Source organism: Balaenoptera physalus, assembly GCF_965194825.1.
Source record: "Balaenoptera physalus genome assembly, chromosome: 11".
Classification (NCBI taxonomy): Eukaryota; Metazoa; Chordata; class Mammalia; order Artiodactyla; family Balaenopteridae; genus Balaenoptera; species Balaenoptera physalus.
Genome location: NC_138896.1, coordinates 23,771,116 through 23,784,434, shown reverse-complemented (window position 1 = coordinate 23,784,434; position 13,319 = coordinate 23,771,116). Strand labels below are relative to the sequence as shown.

Genomic DNA, 13,319 nt, shown 5'->3' with positions numbered 1-13,319 from the left:
AAAGTCAAATTCTGATTTTTCTGGCCAATAGAAGGTCTGCACTCTCCCCATTCCTCACTTGCTTTAGGACTCCACACAGTGACCTGCTGGGCTCCAGACCTGCTGCCCTCAGGCCAGGCCCCTCTCCTGCCGGATTCCACCTCTTGCCCAGCTCCACTCTGCTTTGTCTCTACTCCTCATCCTTTTCCCTCCCCAGAGCCATCTCTGAATATCTCTCACCCTTTTCAAAAGACTTCTTCTCCTGGAGTACAAACTCCTCTGAACCACAGGAAAAAAGAGAGGCAAAGACCACTGAGAGAAACCCTGAAGGACACCTGTAGCTCCGCCTCTAGACATCCCACCCCACCCCCTCCAGCTCTCTCTCTGTGTAAATCTGGGATACCCAAGTTGGGAACCACTGGTGTAAATGGAGAGTCAAAATTTAGGAAACCTTCCCACCTTGGCACTACATTCAAGACTTTGGTGTTATGGTCACATGTGCCTTTATTTCTGGATATGGGACAATGACACTCATCAGATCAGCAGACTGCAAACCCCCCCCCCCACAACCAAAAGGCTTAAAGGACTCTGCATTCGGGAGGAGGGTGAGATGGGGGGACCCTGTGACTCCAAGTCTACGGATCACTCCTACACAAAGGGACACTGAAAAGTGGTACAGGACAGTCCATTCCCTCCAGGGACTGGTCAGGGAAGTCAGAGCCACCAAGGGTGGATGTCAAATTCCCTCAAAGAAATATCATTGCAAGGAAACTTTTGTCACACTTTTAAGCCCACACAAATGCTCAAATAGAACCAACATCAGAAAACCAAAATCCTAGTTCAGATGACATCACTGAGGTTGGCTGTAAGGCTTTGTGGGACCTGTTAGGTAGAAAGAACAACTCTATTTAGGGCTATAGCTCAATAGCCCCTACATCTTGGGGCCCCCAGAAAGAACACTATCTCTTCAGCAGCACACAGTGAGGTCATTTCTGGGAAAAACTATAATCTCCTTGAATTCCTGAGGTTTTTACATTTACTCAATGACTTTGTAGATGCTGATTTAATCTTTGAACATCTTGGAATTAATTTGCTTTACTCTAAGTATAGAACCGGAAGCAGGAAGCAAGGGACTGACCCTGAGCTATGGTCCCACCCATGGCTCTTTTAGGCAATAATCATAAGAGATTTTGAGCCAATGAAATCCATGGCTAGGTAAACAGTAAACTCTCCATTTCAACGAATGTTTCAGATATTCCAGCTTGCCTAGTAATGTTCTAACTTGAACCCCAGTCTCAACATTTAAAATTTATATTTTTGTATTGATTTTTAAATAATTCATGTATATTACACTGAGTTTGTTGCAGTAAGCCACCTGGAATCAAGTGTGGAATTAAGATAAGTAAATAAATGTGTGGTTCTTCATTGACTTACTGCTCACGCCATCTTTAAAATGTATCAACATTAAATCCAGTCACTTCTCACAGCTCTACTGCTTCCATCCTAGAACCATCCTCCCCACAATAGTAAACAGGCTAGCCTTCCAGGTGGGCTCCCTGCTGGCTCTCATGCCCTGCTGTCCTTTACCCACGTAACAGATGACATGAAGTTTTAAACTGTGAGTTAGAGCACATCCTCACCACCACATCCCACGGAACACTGCAGTGTCTTCCTTTCTTAGGCAGAATGAAATCCCAGTCCCTCACCACTGCCTACAAGCCCCCCATGACAGGGCCCCTCTGGCCACCCTGGCCTCAGCCCACCACTGGCAGCCCGGCTCACTCATCTACTCACATGGGCCTCTGACACTGCCCAGTCCTGTCCCAGGGCTCCTGTCCTTGCTGTGACTCCCCAAGTGCACCTCGTCCCCAGAGACTCACATGGGTGATCCCCCCCTCCATTCAGGTCCAGTGTCCCAAGGTCAAGTCCTCAGAAACATCGTGTCCAACAAACTCTCTGAGATATTTGCCCTGCCATTGCCACCACCAATCTTCTAGCCCAGCCATATTTTTCTCCAGAGCAATTATCACTGATAGCAGAATAATTGCTTTTGTCATCTGTATCATTGAAATATATGTTCTTTAAAACAAGAACCTTGTCTACTTGTCACCACTTGTATCTCTAGCATGTAGAACAGTCCCAGTACATAGTAGGGGCTCAGTAAACATGGGTTGAATATAAGCTGGCATAGTGCTTTTGAAAAGCAATTTGAAAACATGTATGACAAGCCTTAAAAATGTTCATGCCGTTTGACCCAGTAATTTTTATTCAACAAATCTATGATTTTAAAATAAAATATAGAAGGATATTTAGATGTAAGAATTTTATTTTTTTTAATTTTTGGCCATGCCAGGTGGCTTGCAGGATCACGGTTCCCTGACCAGGCATTGAACCTGGGCCTCTGCAGTGAAAGCTCCAAATCCTAACCACCAGACCACTAGGGAACTCCCTAGGCATAAGAATATGAATCAGGGACTTCTGTGGTGGCGCAGTGGTTAAGAATCTGCCTGCCAATGCAGGGGACATGGGTTCTATCCCTGGTCTGGGAAGATCCCGCATGCCACGGAGCAACTAAGCCTGTGCACCACAACTACTGAGCCTGAGCTCTAGAGCCCACGAGCCACAACTACTGAAGCCCTCGCGCCAGAGCCCGTGCTCTGCAACAAGAGAAGTCACCACAGTGAGAAGCCTGCGCACTGCAACAAAGAGTAGCCCCTGCTCGCCGCAACTAGAGAAAGCCGCTCTCAGCAACAAAGACCCAACATAGCCATAAATAAATAAATAAATAAATAAATAAATAAAAAGACTAGATACTTTCACTGCTGTGGCCTGAGTTCGATCCCTGGTCAGGGAACTAAGACCTTACAAGCCTCACAGCGTGGCCAAAAATAAAATAAAATAAAAAGAATATTAATCAGATTTTAGTTGTAATGGTAAAAAGTGATACAGAAGAGCAGGTATATCCTTTTTTCTTTGGAAACAGTATACAGCTGGTAAAAGCAGTGTTTAAGGAGAGTTTGTAATATCATATAAAGTCGCTTATTGATAATAATAATGTTTTCAAAAACAAGATTCAAAATAATTCATAATGTATGACTACAGCTAACTACAGCTATGCAGTCATGTATAGACACACGAATACAGGGGAAGCAGCTGGTGGGAACTAAGGGCCAAAGGGCTCACCATGATCCTCCCAGTGGAGACACCAGATGGTTTCCCATCTTTCTGTTTCTATACATTTTTATATGTTGTCTGTGACTGAGCAAGCTTTACTTTTTTAATAGGATAAAGTACTTATTATGAAGTATTAAAACGTGCAAAATGAAATATTAATGAAAAAGTCCAAGTCTCCTTTCCCAACTCAGCTTGAAGCAACGTCTCTCCTTGGGACTCCACAGGGCAGAAATCCCTACTGATGGTCCTCCAGAGGGAAGAAATGAACTCTTCCTCCACAATCCTTGATCCATTCTTGGGTTTGGGAGTTGGCTGAACAATAAAGACAACACTAAGAATACCATCAATTATAGATTACTGATTGTTACGTAATTTTAATCTCACCACACCTGAGAAAGTAGCACGGAGTCTTTCATTTTCACAGCTTGAGAATCTAAGTCCCTGAGATACTGAATGTGTGGCCTGGATTCTCCAAAAAATGTTGACCTTGAAACTTAAATGATACTGGACCTCCTGGGAAGCCCATCTGGGCACCACCTGGGTGACAGATGAGTGGGTCACTCTGTCACTGAGTGTGGGTCCTAGCATTTCTGGAGCTGTCTGTAGTTTTTCTCCTGAAGACTCCTACACATACTAAAACGATATTTTCCCTCCCCTCTTCCCACATCAAGCAGGCTTCTCTTTACAAATGCAAAGATAACTTCCCTAATGTTAAGGCCAACAAGTGCTCCCCCCCACACCCCCTCAAGTGACTCATCCCAACTGGATAATCTAAATTTCACTGAACTTACCCTCAGGGTTGCAGTTGAGCATGTGGATCCAAGACACAAGTTATCTGGAGATTTGGGCTTGGCTGATCTGGAAGATGGCTGACCTCCCAGTCATTCTTGGCTTGTAGTTTCCTGTTTCAATTCCCTATCTCTATGAGAGACCATTCATTCATATGTCAAACGTGTATTAAATATCTGCTCTGTGCTGGGCGCTGCCTTTAGGAGGAGCTGGGGCTGGTGGAACCACACTCTCCTTACACTCAAGGTTGGCGCAGTCTTGCTCAGGCGCAGATTGGTAAGGAAATTTTAACGCAAATGGTAAGTGCAACCTGCACACATGCTTTTTGGACATATATGTAGTCTGTCAGGTCTGATCAAGGAGTCACAGAAGCCTTTAAAAAGAGACAACATATGAGCTGCAATTTGAGGTGTAAGTAGGAGCCCAGTGGACATCCAGGACAAATGAACATGACTCAGAATCCAGGACATTCATTTCTTTGCCTGGGCCAGGCCAGGACTCAGTCTAAGCTGACTGGGGAACCAGGTGCTTCCTGGCTAGAAAGTATGTCCCAACATCTGACTATTCAGGAATCACAGCTACTAAATATTGAGACTTGAGAGAGAGAGAAGCCTGATTTGAACAGCAAAATTCTGCTGGAAGGCTTGTTCAAATGAAGAGTGCTGGGCCCCCACCCCTGGAGTTTCTCATTCAGTAGGTTTGGGGTAGGTCCTGAAAATTGCATCCCAGGTGATGCCAGTGCAGCCTGTCCTGGGTCCACACTTTGAGAACCACACTAGAACCACTTTCATGGAGGAAGAGCAAGGATTTATGAGTCTGCTTTGGTTTCTAATATCGGAATGGAGCTTTGAGACAGCGGTATCAGACAAACCAGACCACACCTGACCGACCCTGGAACCCCACTCCCACCGCAGTGATCAGTGTTTGATTGCCTTGGGATCACAGGAATGGCAGACAGACAGGTAGGGACCAGACGTGGAGGTCAGAGAGGGTGATCCAGAGGCAGTGCTCTATGCTCAGCACCTGGGGCTGCTGCAGCTCCCCAGACTGGCTCCTACACCCTCAGGCCCCTCCTCACCCCTCAGCACGTTGACCTCCAGGCCTTCCTCCACCATACCTCAGCTGTTTGGGCCTATGATGTGACAGAGGGGCTCTGATCACACTTTCTGATCCAAATATAGGGTGACATAGTCTGATAGGCATGGGCAAACTTGAAGGATAACAGAATGGGCCAATAATGAGAGCCCTGAAGTGTTGGCAAATGGCTTCAATCAGGTGTCCTAGGTGAAACTCCAAAGTGATTGATCTTCTAATTATTGAGACCTTGAGCCCACATGGACACTAGAGGGCGTCCTGAGATTGCTGAAGCTACAAGTGTTGTGTCCAACCACCAAAAAAATGCCCTGTACGTTGGGCTTTCCTGCTTAAATCAAGATTTGGTCAGTAATAATAATAATAAAGATAATAAAATAAAATTTTAAAATGAGAATTCCCTGGCAGTCCAGTGGTTAAGACTTGGCGCTTTCACAGCTGTGGGCCCAGTTTCGATCCCTGGTCAGGGAACTAAGATCCCGCAAGCCACGCGACACGGCCAAAAAAACAATAATAAAATAAAACAGTCGGTTTCTTGACCAAACAACTTGCATTTGTTAACTAATCATGCCCTTATTTTACCTTTTAATGATTGAAAGATATGTAAAGAAAGTATATGCAGGGACTTCCCTGGTGGTGCAGTGGTTACAAATCCGCCTGCAACTGCAGGGGAGATGAGTTCGATCCCTGGTCCGGGAAGACCCCACATGCCCCGGAGCAACTAAGGCCGTGGGCCACAACTACTGAGCTTGCGCTCTGGAGGCCGCGAGCCACAACTACTGAGCCCTCACGCCACTACTACTGAAGCCCACGTGCCTAGAGCCCGTGCTCTGCAACAAGAGAAGCCACTGCAGCCAAGTATTAATTCATTAAAAAAAAAAAAAATCTTCCTATGTCCTTTTTTTTTTTTTTTTTTTTTTAACCTCACCATGAGGATGTGGGATCTTAGTTCCCTGACCAGGGATCAAATTCCTGCCCCCTACAGTGGGAGCTCAGAGTCTTAACCACTGGACCCCCAGGGAAGTCCCTTTTTTTAAAAAAAATTCTTATGGTACTTTATTGTATAGATATGCAATGCTTTTTTTTTGAATATTTGAATTTTATTTTATTTAGTTTTTTTTTTTTTTAAAGGAATGTAGTTTATTTATTTATGGCTGTGTTGGGTCTTCGCTTCCGTGCGAGGGCCCTCTCTAGTTGCGGCGAGCGGGGGCCACTCTTCATCGCGGTGCGCGGGCCTCTCACCATCGCGGCCCCTCCCGTTGCGGAGCACAGGCTCCAGACGCGCAGGCTCAGCAACTGTGGCCCACGGGCCCAGTCGCTCCGAGGCATGCGGGATCCTCCCAGACCAGGGCCCGAACCCGTGTCCCCTGAATTGGCAGGCAGACTCTCAACCACTGCGCCACCAGGGAAGCCCCTGTTTAGTTTTTTATACAGCATGTTCTTATTAGTTATCTATTTTATACATAATAGTGTATATATGTCCCCCGCGCAGCATCCAAGACCCAACGCAGCCAAATAAATAAATTAATCAAAAAATAATTAATTAAAAAAATAAAAATTTGCACAGAGATTGCCATATTGTCCTTCATAAAAACATTACCAATTTACAATCCGATCTGCAATATATTTGAGTACCAATTTTGACACGATTATTTTTTACACTATGAAAATATGTAGAGATACATATTTGGGAGCCATCTGTGTATAGATGATATTTAAAATCCTGTGACTGGGTGAAACTAGAGCGATTAGGAAAGCAGTAAGAACAGAATAAGCAGCCCAGTTAACGCTCTTAAACATGCCAAATTTACAGCAAAAGGAGGCGGCAAAGGAGATTGAGAAGGAGCAGCCAGGGTGGTAAGAAGAAAACTAGAACTGTATGTCACAAGGGCGCGTGGGGGGGTGGGCAGAGTATACATATACATTAATACAATCACTTCGGAGAACAATTTGGCATCTCGTAGTAAAGAAGTGCAATAATTCCACACTTACAAACATATCCTAGCGGGACACACAAGGGACCAAGGAGAGGTACCCAAAAATGTTCACTGCAGGCAGCCATGTCTGTGATAAAAACAAACTAAAAGTCAATGAAGAGGAAAAAGAGAGAGAAATTGTAGCATATTCGTACCATGGCTACTATCCAGCAATGAAAACAAATGAACTATTTGTATAAACGTGGATTCATCTCATGTACAATGTTAAATGAAAGAGTATGCTACAGAATGATACATTTAGCAAGAAACAATTTATACAGTCTTAAAACATACCTAACAAGAGGATTTTTTAAATCCTTAGTAAAAAAAGCATACACCAAATTCAAGACACACACACACATACACCAAGCCATCCTGGCCAGGAAAATGTTAACTGAAACACATGCATATCAAAACCATGCAAAATGAAGACTGTCTGCATATGTTTCTACTGTTTACTATGTATACCACATGTAGCAAATGATATTAAAATGTTACAAATCGACAAACCTGCATGGTGCCTCCATAAAGCTTTCTTATAATTCTCTATTCTTTTCTTCCAACTAGAACTACTTTGTAAAAAATTTGTGAAGTAAATCCAAAAGAACTGAGCAAAATAAATAAATAAAAAGAGTTGTCAAGTATGGGGAAAGCTGCTGAGAGGTAAAGAAAGATGAGGACATAGACATCTCCATTAGAATTAACAGTACTATTTTAGTGACCTTGACCAGAAGAGACTTCCTTGAGGAATGTGAGCAGAAGCCAGAATGAAGTGAATAGAACCAAGAAAGAAGGATGAAGGAAGGACCACAGGCACAAATAGGCCTTGGGTGTCAAACTCTTGGGGTGGGGTAGGTGGGGGGCGCGGACTGGGAGGCAGGGCTGGATTCTGAGCATTCTTTGGATCCAAAGCTTAGGGAAAGCGAATTAACATTTATGTAACTCTTTCCACAATCTTCAGAGGGATCTTCTGAAATAGCTTTTACAACCTGAAGAATGAATTATCCAATAGCTCCTGGGTCCCTCAGAGAAATTAAGTACTTTGGCCTACTTTCTGAATACAAAGACAATAATGTGAAGTTCCTGTAGGCTAGGACCTCACAATCTGGGCCATTATTCTCAATAATGTGTGAAAAATCAGTAGATTTTGCTTTCCAAAGAATTTTTTTTTTTTAAAAAGAAACTCCTTTGTTAGAATGTTTGCAATACATGTATCTGACAAAGGATTTGTATCCAGAGTATATAAACAACTGCTATGACTTGATAATAAAAAGACAAACAACAACAACAACAAAACTGAGTAAAAGACTTAAATAGGCACTTTACAAAGGGAAGGTACATGAATGGACAATACATGTATGAAAAAGTTCTCAGCATCAATCGGGAAAATACAAAGTCAAAACTTTGAAACCACAGTTAGAAACCACTACACCCATCAGAAAAGCTAACAGTAAAAAGATTAATAACTGTAAATGTTGGCAAAGATGTGGAACAACCCAAATTCCTATCCATTGCCTATAGGAATATAAAATGATTACTTTGGAAATTAGTTTGGGATCTTCAAATAAAGTAAAACAACAAGGAATCTATAGCCAGCATGTACATTCCTTGGTATTTACTCAAGAGAAATCAAGATATATGTCTATAGAAACCATGTACAAGAATGTTAGTAGTTGCTTTATTTGTATTAGCCAAAAACTCAGAATACCCTCAAATACCCAAAAACTGTGGCCCAATCTTCAATGGAATACTACTCAGCAATTAAAATGAAGAACTACTGTTACATACAACAACATGGATGGATCACATAGATATTATGCCAAAGGCAAAAAGCCAGACACAGAGAAGACCATACTCTGTGAGTGCATTTGTATCAAGTTTTAAAACAGGCAAAACTACTCTGTGGTCATAGTCACCAGATCAGTGGATGCTTGGTTGGGGAAGGGGGACTAAATGAAAGGGAGTAAAGGGAACGTTCTAGGGTGAAGGGAACATTCTATATTTTGATAGGGGTGTGGGTGACATAGCTGCATGTATTTGTTAAAATTCATCGTTTGAGTCACTAAAGTTCTGTTCATTTCACTATATGTACATCATATCTCAATTTAAAAATGTTTCTAACAAAAAAAATGTTAATGTTTTTGTTTTGTTTCCTTTTGGCCTTGCTGCATGGCATGTGGGATCTTACTTCCCTCACCAGGGATCAAACCCGGCCCCTGGCAGTGGACACGAGGAGTCCTAACCACTGGACCGCCAGGGAATTCCCCAAAATTGTTAATGTTAATAATAAAAATAAGATAATTGAAGGCAAGATGTATGAAGACATCTACCACAGCACTGTAAAGGCAAAAGCTGGAAACAACCAAAAATCCATCAGTAGGGGGCTGGTTAATGCGAAACAAATACAATGGAATTCTCCATTTTTGTGTCTTCTTTAGCTTCTTCAGAATGTGACTTGGTATTATTGTGTATCTTTTAAAACATTTGTCTGCCTTCCTTCAACTGTAGACTCTTTGAAGGTAGGGACCACTTCAAGTTTTAACAGTCTGAAAGTCAAATATTCTGCTCTGTTATCCGTATAAAGATATGAATTATTTAATCAAATGATTCTCTCCTGAGCTCATTAAGAGCTCCTGCTCTGGGCTTCCCTCGTGGCGCGCTGGTTGAGAATCTGCCTGCCACGGGTTCGAGCACTGATCTGGGAAGATCCCACATGCCGCGGAGCAACTGGGCCCGTGAGCCACAACTACTGAGCCTGCGCGTCTGGAGCCTGTGCTCCGCAACAAGAGGCCGTGATAGTGAGAGGCCCGCGCACCACGATGAAGAGCGGCCCCCGCTCGCCGCAACTAGAGAAAGCCCTCGCACAGAAACGAAGACCCAACACAGCCAAAAATAAATAAATAAATTAAAAACCAAACCAAAACAAAAACTCACTCACTTTAAAAAAAAAAAAAAGAGCTCCTGCTCTTCGGACCCCTCCCACACCCTGTTTCAATCTACCAAATACCATCTGCATGGGCTGAAGCCCCAGAGAGAGTGAGGAGGTGGCACAAACAGCTTTTTCAGGGCAGATTCATGACTGATGACATGAGACACCTGACAAGCACCCAAACTAGGCCAGAGAGAAGAGGAGCAGAAAGAGCTCAAAAGCCGTGCTATCTGGCACCTCCACACTTTGTTTAAGAGAAGAGAGTAAAACAAACATACCACAACCACAGGATAATGATATAAGATCCTACATATCTGCAAGCCAACATTTTATGACTCGTATGATTTCAGGAAAGAGACAGATCAATGTGGCCAGAGGAAGTATTAAGGGTTTGGGGGGGCAGAGGTTGGGATTGAGAGGGGAAGTAGCTTGCTTCTTTGTAGCATATGTACTCTTTGCCAGGAACTTTAGATAGAATCTCCTTTAATCTTCACAATGTTCTTGTGAAGAGGAACCTTCCATTTCAGACATCTATACCTGAGAGTCCAGAGCTTAACTCATCAGTCTACAGCATCACCCGGGAGCAAAGCTGGATGGATATCCAGGACTCCAGCCTCCAAGCCTGCCCTCTTTCCATTGTCCCATCTCAGGACCCCAAAGAAGGGGGAAGAATTTGAATGGGTGGTGAGACTGGGGATAATGCATCAGCTGGATCTGCACTAAAACAGTGGAGAAGCATCACTCCCTCCGCTCCCCCATGCCTTCCTCAAAGAATTGAAATCATCCCCTCTGATTTACCCAGCACCCCTTCCTCTCCCTCTCTCCACAATGGCTAGAGTTGGGGAGGAAGGAAGAAGAAATTGCTTTTGCCTTTCATGGACCCTTCTTCTCCTGAGGTCTCTGCCTTTCCACCTTTTACCTTTCCCCACACCAGCCCATTCACTTCACAACTGAGTGCCTATTGAGTGCCAAGAGCTGTCCTTGCCTCTGGGGATAAGAAAATGCGTAAGACAGCTCCTGCTCTCAAAGAGTTTACTGTCTGGGGGGAACGAAGGCCCTAGAGAAGATTGTAATAATCTTCTGTGTTAAAATTAGGTGTCATCCCCATCCTTGGAGGGAGGACAGGGGTAATTCAGGGAAGGTGACCTGGATGCAGCTGACACATAGGGTATGACAGGTTCCAGAACTCTCTTTACTGGAATTCATATCTGCACACAGGTAAATAATGTCTTTCTGACTGAATTCCCTTCAGTCTTCCTGAAAGATGAGCAAGCTCATTCCAGAACAAGGCAGACGGGTGGGGTGAAGAGACCACTCCCCAAGGACATAGGCCCAGGACCTTTGAGTTCTACTGGTCACCACTGCCCACTCACACTTCTCCTAGGTCCAGCCTTCTTCCAAACCTCTCACAGCCCTTGATTACATTCCGTGGTGTTCCGCATGGGTACCACGGCCATAGCCAGCCTCAGAACCTGACTATTGAGAAACCAAGCAGCACTGATCCTGGCTGAATTAATAGGGAAGCTGAAGTCTCTTTGAGACAGAGATAAACTTGGCAGTTCAGCCTCATTAAAATCTTTAATTACAATTCCAAATGGTCTGCAAACCCATGAAAGGTCACTCAACTGATTAGCCATAACATCTACAGCTGATAAAGATACAGGGACAGGGGCATTCTTGAGAATGGAAACTGTGGGGACTGGAAACTGCTTCCATTGTTTGTGAAATAATCTGACAATGTAAAGGAAAATACCTGCCACCCACTGACCCAGCAGTCCAAGGTGGGGAATATCTCCTATGGAGGTAGCAGGTTAAGAACATGTAAGGATGTTTATTGTAGCTTTATTTGTTGTGCTGAACTGGAAACAACTCAAATGTCCATCCAGTGAAAGACTAGATAAATTGTGATGCATCCATATCATGGACTATTATGCAGTTATTAAAAAGAAGGAGTTTAATCTATATGTACAGAGGGATGTGTGTGAGTTGCAGACTATTATGAACAGCATTATCCCATCCCTGTAAAAGCAAAAAATAAAACCCTCAAATATGTGGACATCTGCTTGTATGGTCATTAAAGAAACATCTGGAGGGGTTACATGGCAGACTGTTAATGTGGTTACCTCTTGGTGGTGGAAACAGAATACATTTGTTAACTTTTCGTTTATAAATTTTTGGAGCATTCACCTATAACAAGAAGCACATATTACTTTTTATACTTTAAATTTTATATTGAATACATACAAAAGTTTCTTTGCGACGGTTGCACAACAATGTGAATGTACTTAATGCCACTGAATGGTACACTTATAAATGGTTAAAATGGTATATTTTATGTTGTGTGTATTTTACCACAATTTGAAACGAAACCAGAAAAACACCCATGCATCTTCAAATGCTCCATTAACTGAGAATGGAAGTTGGGGCTAGTCAGAGGTTAGGAAATCAGACATGAAAGTAGATTTTTAAATTAAAAAAAAATTTTTTGTTTATTTTTGGCTGCATTGGGTCTCCGTTGCTGCCTGTGGACTCTCTCTAGTTGTGGCGAGCGGGGGCTACTCTTCATTGCGGTGCCAGGCTTCTCATTGTGGTGGCTTCTCTTGTTGTGGAGCACAGGATCTAGAGCACCCGGGCTTCAGTAGTTGTGGCGCGTGGGCTCAGTAGTCGTTGCTCCCGGGCTCTAGAGCGCAGGCTCAGTAGTTGTGGCGCAGGGGCTTAGTTGCTCCGAGGTAGGTGGGATCTTCCCAGACCAGGGATCGAACCTGTGTCCCCTGCATTGGCAGGCAGATTCTTAACCACTGCAGTACCAGGGAAGTCCCGAAAGTAGATTTTTAAAAGCATAATATTTAACTGGTGAAGAGGAGTCTGAGCATAAAAAGTCATAATCCCATGGTGACCGAGGAAGAACAATTTAGTTTTTAAAATTTTTTTCCAAAAATAGATTTATTTTATTTATTTATTGGCTGCGTTGCGTCTTCCATGGCTGTGCGCGGGCTTTCTCTAGTTGCCGAGGGCTTCTCATTGCGGAGCACAGGCTCCAGGCACGCAGGCTTCAGTAGTTGTGTCACACGGACTCAGTAGTAGTGGTGCACGGGCTTAGTTGCTCCGCGGCATATGGGATCTTCCCGGACCAGGGCTGGAACCCCTGTCCCCTGCATTGGCAGGCGGATGCTTAACCACTGCGCCACCAGGGAAGCCCTGGAAGAACAATTTAAATTCATTAATCCAGTCAGGATGAACCAAAGCACCTCTGTCCATCAGGGTAGGGCAGAAGCCTGGCTCTGACTAGATTGAATCCAAAGGGATTCAAGGAAAAGGAAAAGTCCCGTCTCTCAAGCAGCTATGGCCCTGTGGGAGCCTCCCTGGGATTCGCCACGGGG

General features: G+C 43.8%; 1 protein-coding gene across 1 annotated transcript in view; it reads left to right on the top strand.

Moving 5' to 3' along the window:
• The window catches only part of POU5F1 (POU class 5 homeobox 1), a 36,880-nt gene that overhangs the window by 2,791 nt on the left and 20,770 nt on the right, over positions 1 to 13,319 (top strand). The window lies entirely within an intron of this gene.